This window comes from Rhinolophus sinicus, chromosome 14 (genome assembly GCF_057876585.1).
Source record: "Rhinolophus sinicus isolate RSI-liver-muscle chromosome 14, RSI-T2T, whole genome shotgun sequence".
Taxonomy (NCBI): Eukaryota; Metazoa; Chordata; class Mammalia; order Chiroptera; family Rhinolophidae; genus Rhinolophus; species Rhinolophus sinicus.
This window is the reverse complement of record NC_142514.1, coordinates 36,330,807-36,339,812: the sequence shown is the minus strand read 5'-3', so window position 1 is coordinate 36,339,812 and position 9,006 is coordinate 36,330,807.

Sequence of the window (9,006 nt, the reverse complement as noted above, 5' to 3'; positions counted from 1 at the left end):
ATGTGATATATATAGATGATGTATTACATAATTGTACATAATTGTATATGCAATGGTTCTAACACCATCTGTTGGAAAGACTATCCTTTCTTTTCTTTTTTTTAATTTATTGGGGTGACAATTGTTAGTAAAATTACATAGATTTCAGGTGTACAATTCTGTATTACATCATCTATAAATCCCATTGTGTGTTCACCACCCAGAGTCAGTTCTCCTTCCATCACCATATATTTGATCCCCTTACCCTCATCTCCCACCCCCCACTCCCCTTACTGTCTGGTAAGACTATCCTTTCTTAATTGAGTTGCCTTGCCATCTGCGGTGGCATGGATGGACCTAGAGGGTATTGTGATGAATGGAGTATGACAGAGAAAGACAGATGCAATATGATTTCACTTATATGTGGAATCTAAAGTATAAAATAAACAAAACAGGAATAAACTCATAGATACAGAAAACATTTTGATGATTGCCAGATGGGAGGGAGGTTAAAGGTTAGGTGAAAAAGGGGAAGGAATTAAAAAGCACAAATTGGTTGTTACAAAGTCATCATGGGATTGTAGGGTATAGCATAAGGAATATAGTCAGAATATTGTAATAACTATAAGGTGTCAGATGGATACTACACTAATCAGGGGGATCACTTCTTAAATTACGTACCTGCCCTACCACTATGCTGTATTCCTGAAATTACTATAAAACAATATTGAATATCAACTGTAATTGAAAAATTTTAAAAGGGGTTAAAAGTTGAAGGGGAATAAAAAGTTCAAATTTCCAGGTATAAAACAAATAAGTCATGGGGATGGAATATATAGCATAAGGAATATAGTCAATAATATTGTGATAGCATGGTAGTGTCAGATGGTTACTGGACTTACCACGGTGATCACTTTTTTAGGTATATAATGTTGAATAACTATGGTCTACATCTGAAACTCAGATAATATTGTATGTTAGCTATATTCCAATAAAAATCTTTAAAAAATAAAATTTAAAAAATCAATTAGCTATATTTGTGTCAATCTATTTCTGAGCATTTCTATTTACAGATGAGGAAACAGATGAGGCAAAATGAGGTTAAGTAACCTGCTTAAAGGCACACAACTGTTAAGTGACAGGACAGTAGAAATTTTAAAGTTGCTAAGGTTCTTCCTTATCTAGATTGGGTGAAGAATAGAGACACTGAATATCTTTAGATTTGTTAGAAAAAAACTGTTAAGTATGAATGCTAAATATATAAGGGTATCATAAAAGAAAATATCTAAATGGCCAATAAACATTAAAAAAACTTCACTGATAATCAGGAAAGTGCAAATTAAACCACAATGAAATAATACGACAACTCTGTATGATGCCTAAAATGAAAAAGATAGAAAATATCAAGTGTTGCCAAGGAGGCAGAGTAACCTGAATTCTCATTCACTGGTGGGAAGGTAATTTTGTACAGTGCTTTGGAAAACTGTTTGGCACTATTAGTAAAGCTGAACATATGCATGTCCTATGACCCAGCAATTCTTAGACATATACCTAACTGAAGTGCATCCATACAAGTATGTTCACAAAAATATGTAATAGAATGTTTATGCATCACTATTTGAGAGAGCCACATATTAGAAACTGACCAGTTGCCCATCAATAGTTGAATGGATAAATTTAAAAAGTTAAATTTCTGAAAACAAAATATTCTATAACAATGGGGAAGAATAACTACAACTATGCACAACAATATGGAAAACGTTCATAAATGGTGTTCTGCAAAAGAAGGCAGACATAAAGTTCAAACACAGACATCAGGGGGCGTTCAAAGAAGCTGATAATGTTCTGTTTCTTAAACTGGGTGCTCGTTACACAGGTGTGTTCTGTGCAAATTCATCAAGCTTAGCACTTATGACTTATGAATAAACTAGATCTACATGTCCCAGCATGAATAGAACTGCAAAAGCAATTTTCAGTGAAAAGCAATTTCCATACATTTATATTCAATTATTCCAATTATGTACTGATTCTATTTATGCACATTAAAAGGAAACACAAAATAATATCATTTAAAAAACATTAATGTAACAGAAGTATTAAAATACACCAAATACATATTAGTTGTATCTGGGGAGGAAATGAGGGGAATGGGATTATGGATGGAACACAACCTTAGACTTTATCTGTAATATTTTATTGCTCTAAGAAATTAAAGATCTGAAACTTATATATGAAAAAAATATCTATTTAGTAGGTGATACATGCTTGCTTTTTTATTCTTTGTCCTTTTTTATTTTCACTTTTCTGATTTTCTTAAATATTTCTTAAATATTCTGATTTTCTTAAATGATTTAAAATATTTAATCTCAATTTTATAAAAAGAGAAAAACGGAGAAACATATTTGTATAAGGAAAATAATCAATATTAGTTATACCTGGGGTAATGGTTTAGAGTTATAATTTTCTACTGCACAGTTTACTGTATGTCCAAATTTTCTACCATGAGAATCTTAGAAAAATTAGAAAGCAAAATTTTGAAGCTTCATATGCAATTCTTGACTCCTTGCTTAGATGCTACAGATCTCCTTGCAGCACCTTCTTTGTTGTTATCACTGTGTTTACAGCCCATCTAGTTTTCTCCTCCGGAAGTTCTCTTTCTCTGTCCGCCTCTTTATCCTTCTTTTTTTTTTTTTTTTTAATTCTCCATTAGAGAAGAAAATAGGTGTGATTAGAAAATCATTTCAGTCCCTGGTTTAAATGGGTCATTTACATCTCAGGGGAATTCCAGTGAGGTATAAAGAATCTGAAAGTTTCCAAAGCACTTTACCAAGAGAAAGACAAATTACATATTTGTTAAATACCTTCAACAAGTTGCACTTTCTCTCTAAATCAAAATGAAAAGGCTTACCTCTGAGATCATTAATATCTCTCATTTTGATGTTTTAGTCTATATATTATAAAGAAACACTATATACAATGGTAGCATTTTTACTTCCTTGACTATGCCCTTAAGTATCCTATCCAAAGTAATGATTACTCTTCACTTTCAAAAGGCTCTATCATATCCCCCTGTTTCTTTGTTTTTAATTACTATCATAAATAATCTTTACTTATTGGTTTATTGTATAGTATCTCTTCCCTTTACTAGAAGATAAGTCATTTTCACCATGGTATTCTCAGAGGTTAGAATAATGACTGGTTACTCAAGAAATGATTGAATAATCAATGAATAAATGACAGGCACTGTGCTAGATGCTAGCATCCCAAAAATGAATAATGTAAGTATTTTGTTTATTAGGAAGGTCATAAACATGAAAAAGAATAAATGCAATTAAAAAGTGTTATAGCTGTTATAAGGGAAGAAATAAGTACAAAATGCAGACATGGGAAGATCTATAAAAAGACAGAGAAAAGTTAAAAAAAAAAAAAGGCTTCATAGTTAGTTGAACATCGTTTGAGAACTTTGTATTGCCAAACCCCTGCCAAGAATTGGTGATTCAAAGATAAGTAACACATTCTGGAGGGGATAAGACATTTAAATGGATATATTCATTAAAATACTCTAAGTTCTATGATAATGACCTGTTGACAATGTTAAGACAACAGAGGCAGTTTGACCAAATGCAGGAAGTTTCCTAAAGATAACACCTAAGCTGAATCTTACAGAATGAGTAAGAGATAGCTAGCCAAAGACATTAAGTCTTAAACCAGGTTATGACTCTTCCATCTTAAAATAAACATAATTCTCTTTTACTCACAATACTCTCTAGCTTACAATTGATCCTTACCATTTGCAGCCAAACTCTTAAAATGACAGTTTCTACTTCTTCACAACTTCTATTTCCAAGGTCATTAATAACTTAATTAACACAGAATCAAATGATCACTACTGATCACTCTCCCACCTTGGCATCAGTAACCTAAATTCATCTGGTTTTCTTCCTTTTTCTCTAGCTATATCTTTATTTCCTTTGTAGGTGCTTTTTCCTTTGCCCCTCTATACTTTAATATCTAGATTAGATATATCCTTTAATCTAGATCTAGGTAGGTGTGTTAAATAATATATGGATAGATATATAGATACACAAAGAATATAAATAGATATATACATATAAATAGAGATGATTATATATAACTTTAACCAAAATTACTAAGTATTTGTACCAGGAATGTTTTCAGGCTATTTTTTGCAATTATCACAGAACTACAGGTCCTGTTTTATTTTTTGAGTATTCACAAATTATCTGTTTATTATACTTTTAGGGTTTTGCCAGATTTCAATCTCAAGTTTATTCCAATTCAACAAACATCTGTTGAACACCAAATATGTGTGAGATACTGAGGCACCAGGTGAGGAACTAAAAATCTATTTAAATAAAAATGAATCCTTGCCCTGAAGGTTTAAATATCTATAATGAAATGTAAGCAGGGCTCATATGTAACCAGTATAAAAAGTTGACCATAATGATTTTTTTAGTTTGTGTCTGAGCTGATTGGATATAAGACTAAATCTGTAAACTTGAAATAGTTACTTATTATGTTGATTGGATTTTAATGTTCTTATTTGAAAAACAGGAGTCATATTATCTATCTTGTAGAATTAGAATAAGAAATAAATAAGATAATGTTGAAGGGAATTAATAACATAAATAGGAAGACACCTCAAACTTATGAGGCTATAATGCAAGATTCTACAGCTTTATAGAATCATTATTAAACATACTGCATTCTCTGAAAATAATGCAATTAATTTTGGAATTAATAATCTAATATATACCCTAAAGCTCCCATACTTGTGGAAATTTAAAATCACACTATAAATAATTCATGCATTAAAGAGGAAATCAATGGAAATTTGAAAATACACAGAAGTAACCAATAATGAGGGCATTCTGTATAAATACTTGCAGCAACAAAGCTGGCGCCAAATTCAAGGGAAAGAGATGATCCTAAATACAGATATTAGAAAGGAAATCTGAAAAATAATGAGTTTGGCATTCAAATTACAAATTGAAAAGGATAAGCAAAATAAGCCCAAATAATGTTGAGGATAGAAAGAAGTAAGGAAATTAATAGAATAAAAAATAAGGTTTTTGGTAAAGACTAATAAGATTGACAAATTGCTAGTAAGATTAGCCAAATAAAAAGAAGGCACAAGTAAACAATATTAAAATGAAGAATGAACATTATTACAGTTATAGCAGAGATTAAAATAGGAAAATACTTTCAACACTTCATGCTACTGTTTTAAAACTTATACTAAATTATATACACCTAAAAAATCACTTACAAAAAGTGACTCAAGAAGTAATAGAAAACCTAAATGAATATGTATTCATTAAATTTAATCCGCAGTTACAAAATTTCCCCAAAAGAAAACAGCAGGCCCCCATAACTTTACAATTTCTACTATATACCCATGATTCAAGTATTTCTTATCTTATACAAGCTCTTGCTGTTTGTTCAAATACATTTTTCTCTTCTTCCCAGGCAAAAAGCTATAGTACATGTCCGAGCTTCCCATACCATTAGGTGAAGCCATATGACTGAATTCTAACCAATGGAATTTAAGTGGAAGTGATGTCACAAAAAAGCTCCCAAGCACCTTTCTCCATGTTCTTTCTCTCTTTAGGCTTGACTGGGGTGGAGATGATCCCTAGGGAACTTTGGAAACCATATGTCATCATAAATATAATTGACATTTATAGAAAACTCCACCCAAATAAAATGAAAACACAACACATCAGGATTTGTGGGTTGTCACTGAAGCAGGGGGAAAAAATTTATACCAAAAAAAAACTGCCATATTAGAAAAAAATGTGTGAATGATCATAAAAACTAGAATAAGTAGAGCAATTTAAGCCCAAAATAAATAAAAGAAAAAATGTATTAAAAACCAAAGTTAAAACCAGTGAGATAGAAAAGAGAAAAACAATAGACAAAAATCAATAAAAGCAAAAGCTGGTTCTTTGAGAGTTATAAAATTGATAATCTTCTGGCTAGACTGATCAATAAAAAGAAAAAAGGCACAAGTTACCAAAATCAGAAGTTATAGAGGTGATGTCACTACAGATTCTACAGATATTAAAAGAATTGTAAGGCAATATTATGAACAATTTTATGCTAGTAAACAATTTACATGAAATGGAAAAATTTCTTAAAAGACATAAATTTCCAAAGCTTATTCAAGAAGAAATGGGTAACATAGACACATATCTACTAGAGAAATTGAAATTGTAGTTAAAATTCTTCCTACAATGAAAATTCCACATCCAGGTGGCTTCACTGGTAAATTCTACCAAATATTTAAGGAGAAAAATAATATTAATTCTACATAAATGCTTCCAAAAATCTGAAGAAAAATACTTTTCAATTCATCCTATGAAGACAGCATTACCCTGATACCAAAACCAAACAAAAGTAAGAATGAGAGGAGAGAAAAAATTATAAATTGAATCATGAACATAGATGAAAAATTTTAAACAATATTTTAGCAAATTGAATACATTATATTAAAAGGATAATATTTCATGACCAAGTAGGGTTTATCCCAAGAATACAGGGTTGGTTTACCATTTTAAAATCAATCAATGCAATTCACCATATTAACAAGTTTGAAATGAAAACCCATGTGATCGATATGGATCTATACCAGTAGACATGAAAAAATTTGATAAAATTCAACATCCATTCTTGATTTAAAAAACAAAAACAAAAAACTGTCAGCAAACTAGGGTTGAAGGGAACTCTATCCTACTTATCAGGTTCTTCAACCTGATATGTGCCATTTACAAAAAAAAAAAAAATCAGACTTAATGGTGAAAGACTGAATGCTTTCCTCCTACAATCAGGAACAATACAGGGATGTGCACTCTCATAACTTCAATTCAACACTGCACTGAAGTTATAGCCAGAGCAACCAGCCATGGGAAAAACACACACACACAAAACGGCATCTAGATTAAAAAAGAATAAATGTTTATGTTCTAAGCATTACTCTCTGCATGCTTTTGTGCCTCCCCAATTCATGTGTTGAAATCCTAATGTCTAATGCAATATTGGTGTCCAATGAATTTTAGAAGGCGAGGCCTTTGAGAGATGTTTAAGGTCATGAGAGTGGAGCCCTCATGAATGGTATTAGTGTTCTTATGAAAAAGACCCAGCAGAGCTCCCTAGCCCCTTCCACCCTCTGAGGACACAGCAAAAAACAAGAAGCGATCTCTTCTGACACAATACTTGACCATGCTGGCATCCTGATCTCAGACTTCCAGCCACCAGCACTGTGAGAAATACATTTCTGTTGTTTATAAGCCACCAAGTTGGTGGTATTTGATTACAGCAGCTTGAATGTACAAAGCCCGCAGAGTACAGGATCATGTATGTAGAAAAACCTGTGAAACTTTAAATAAATTAGTAGAAAAATTGAGTTTAACAAGATTGCAGGATACAAGATCAATGTACAAAAAGACAATTTTCTTCTGAAACTATAAAACTCCTAAAAGAAAACAACTTTATGATATTAGTCTTGGATATTATTTCATGAATGTGACACTGAAAGCAAAACTAGACAAATGGAACTATATCCAACTAAAAATCTCTGTACAGCAAACAAACAAAAAAACATCAACAGAGTAAAAAAGGAACATGCAAAATGGAAAAAACATATGCAAACCATAAAAGGTTAATTTCCAAAATATAAAGGCTAAACCCAATAGTAATAAAACTAATAACCCAATTTAAAAATGGGTTAAAGATGTGAATAGACATTTTTCCTAAGAAGCCATTACATACAAATGGCCAATAGGCATGTGAAATAATGTTCAACATCACTATCCATTAGGGAAATGTAAATGAAAACCACAACTCAGACCTGTTAGGAGGCCACTAAAAAAAGACTATAAATGTTGGTGAGAATGTGGAGAAACTGGAATTCTTGTACTCTGTAGGTGGGAATGCAAAATGGTGCAGCTAGTATGGAAAACAATACGGAGATCCTCAAAAAATAAAAATTAGAACTACCTTATGATCCACCAATCCCACTACATCTACCCCTTGGGGGTTTGGAATGATTAAACTAATTAATGAATGAAAAGCATATTAAAAGCTGGAAAAAGTTATCAAATATGTTATTAATCTTGTGAGAGTAAAAGTCAACCTCCTTAATTTTCAAAACAGATCCTATACTTGATTATTTGTACACCTATCATCTGAAATATACTATTTTTCCTTTAATAAATAATAAATGACTTTGTAGCCTTGTCAGATAGTTATCTTGAACTGATTGCTATCAGGCTCCTCACAAAGTCAGTGCAAACAAATGACTCTTGAAATAGCAAGAAAAACTTGAAATAGTAAGACTATATAATCAAATATTACTTGTAATAAGTGATACTATTAGAAAATATATCTAAGCTACAATAGATTAGTATTTCTACAAAAATGCTTTTAATTTAATGTTATATTTTAATATTATGTCTTTATCTTTTAGCAAGAATATATAAAGAAATGATTATATAGGGAAATAATCACGTAAACATTAACTATATTATCCATCTTCTAATTTAAAGTGTCCTTTATATAAGAATTCTGTGATAAGTTATTTTAGAATTCAATATCAAGAAACATTCATTTTACACCAACTGACAATGTGTTCATTTGTCAGGTAAGAATTATATATCCAGTGTTTCTTTGCCTTGAATATTAGAAAGTTCAAATTAAAGTTCATGCTTGATTATGGGAATTATGTTAACTTCAATTTTAAATTTATGATGTTTCCATTTTTCCTTCCAGTTTTTAGCTTTTATATTTTTATCAGTTCTATTATATTTGACTTTTACTGAAAGCTATTGTAAATCCTTTCTGAAAGTAAGAAAGGTATACATTTTAAAAATTAGCTGGAACTTTGTTAGTACTTCAAAGAAAAGGGCCACATATTATTCACTCTTGTGTCCCTTGACACTTTTAGACTTATCCTTAAATTTTGCTTGTAGCACAGTACACAGTAGGGATTTAACTATAAATGGCTCA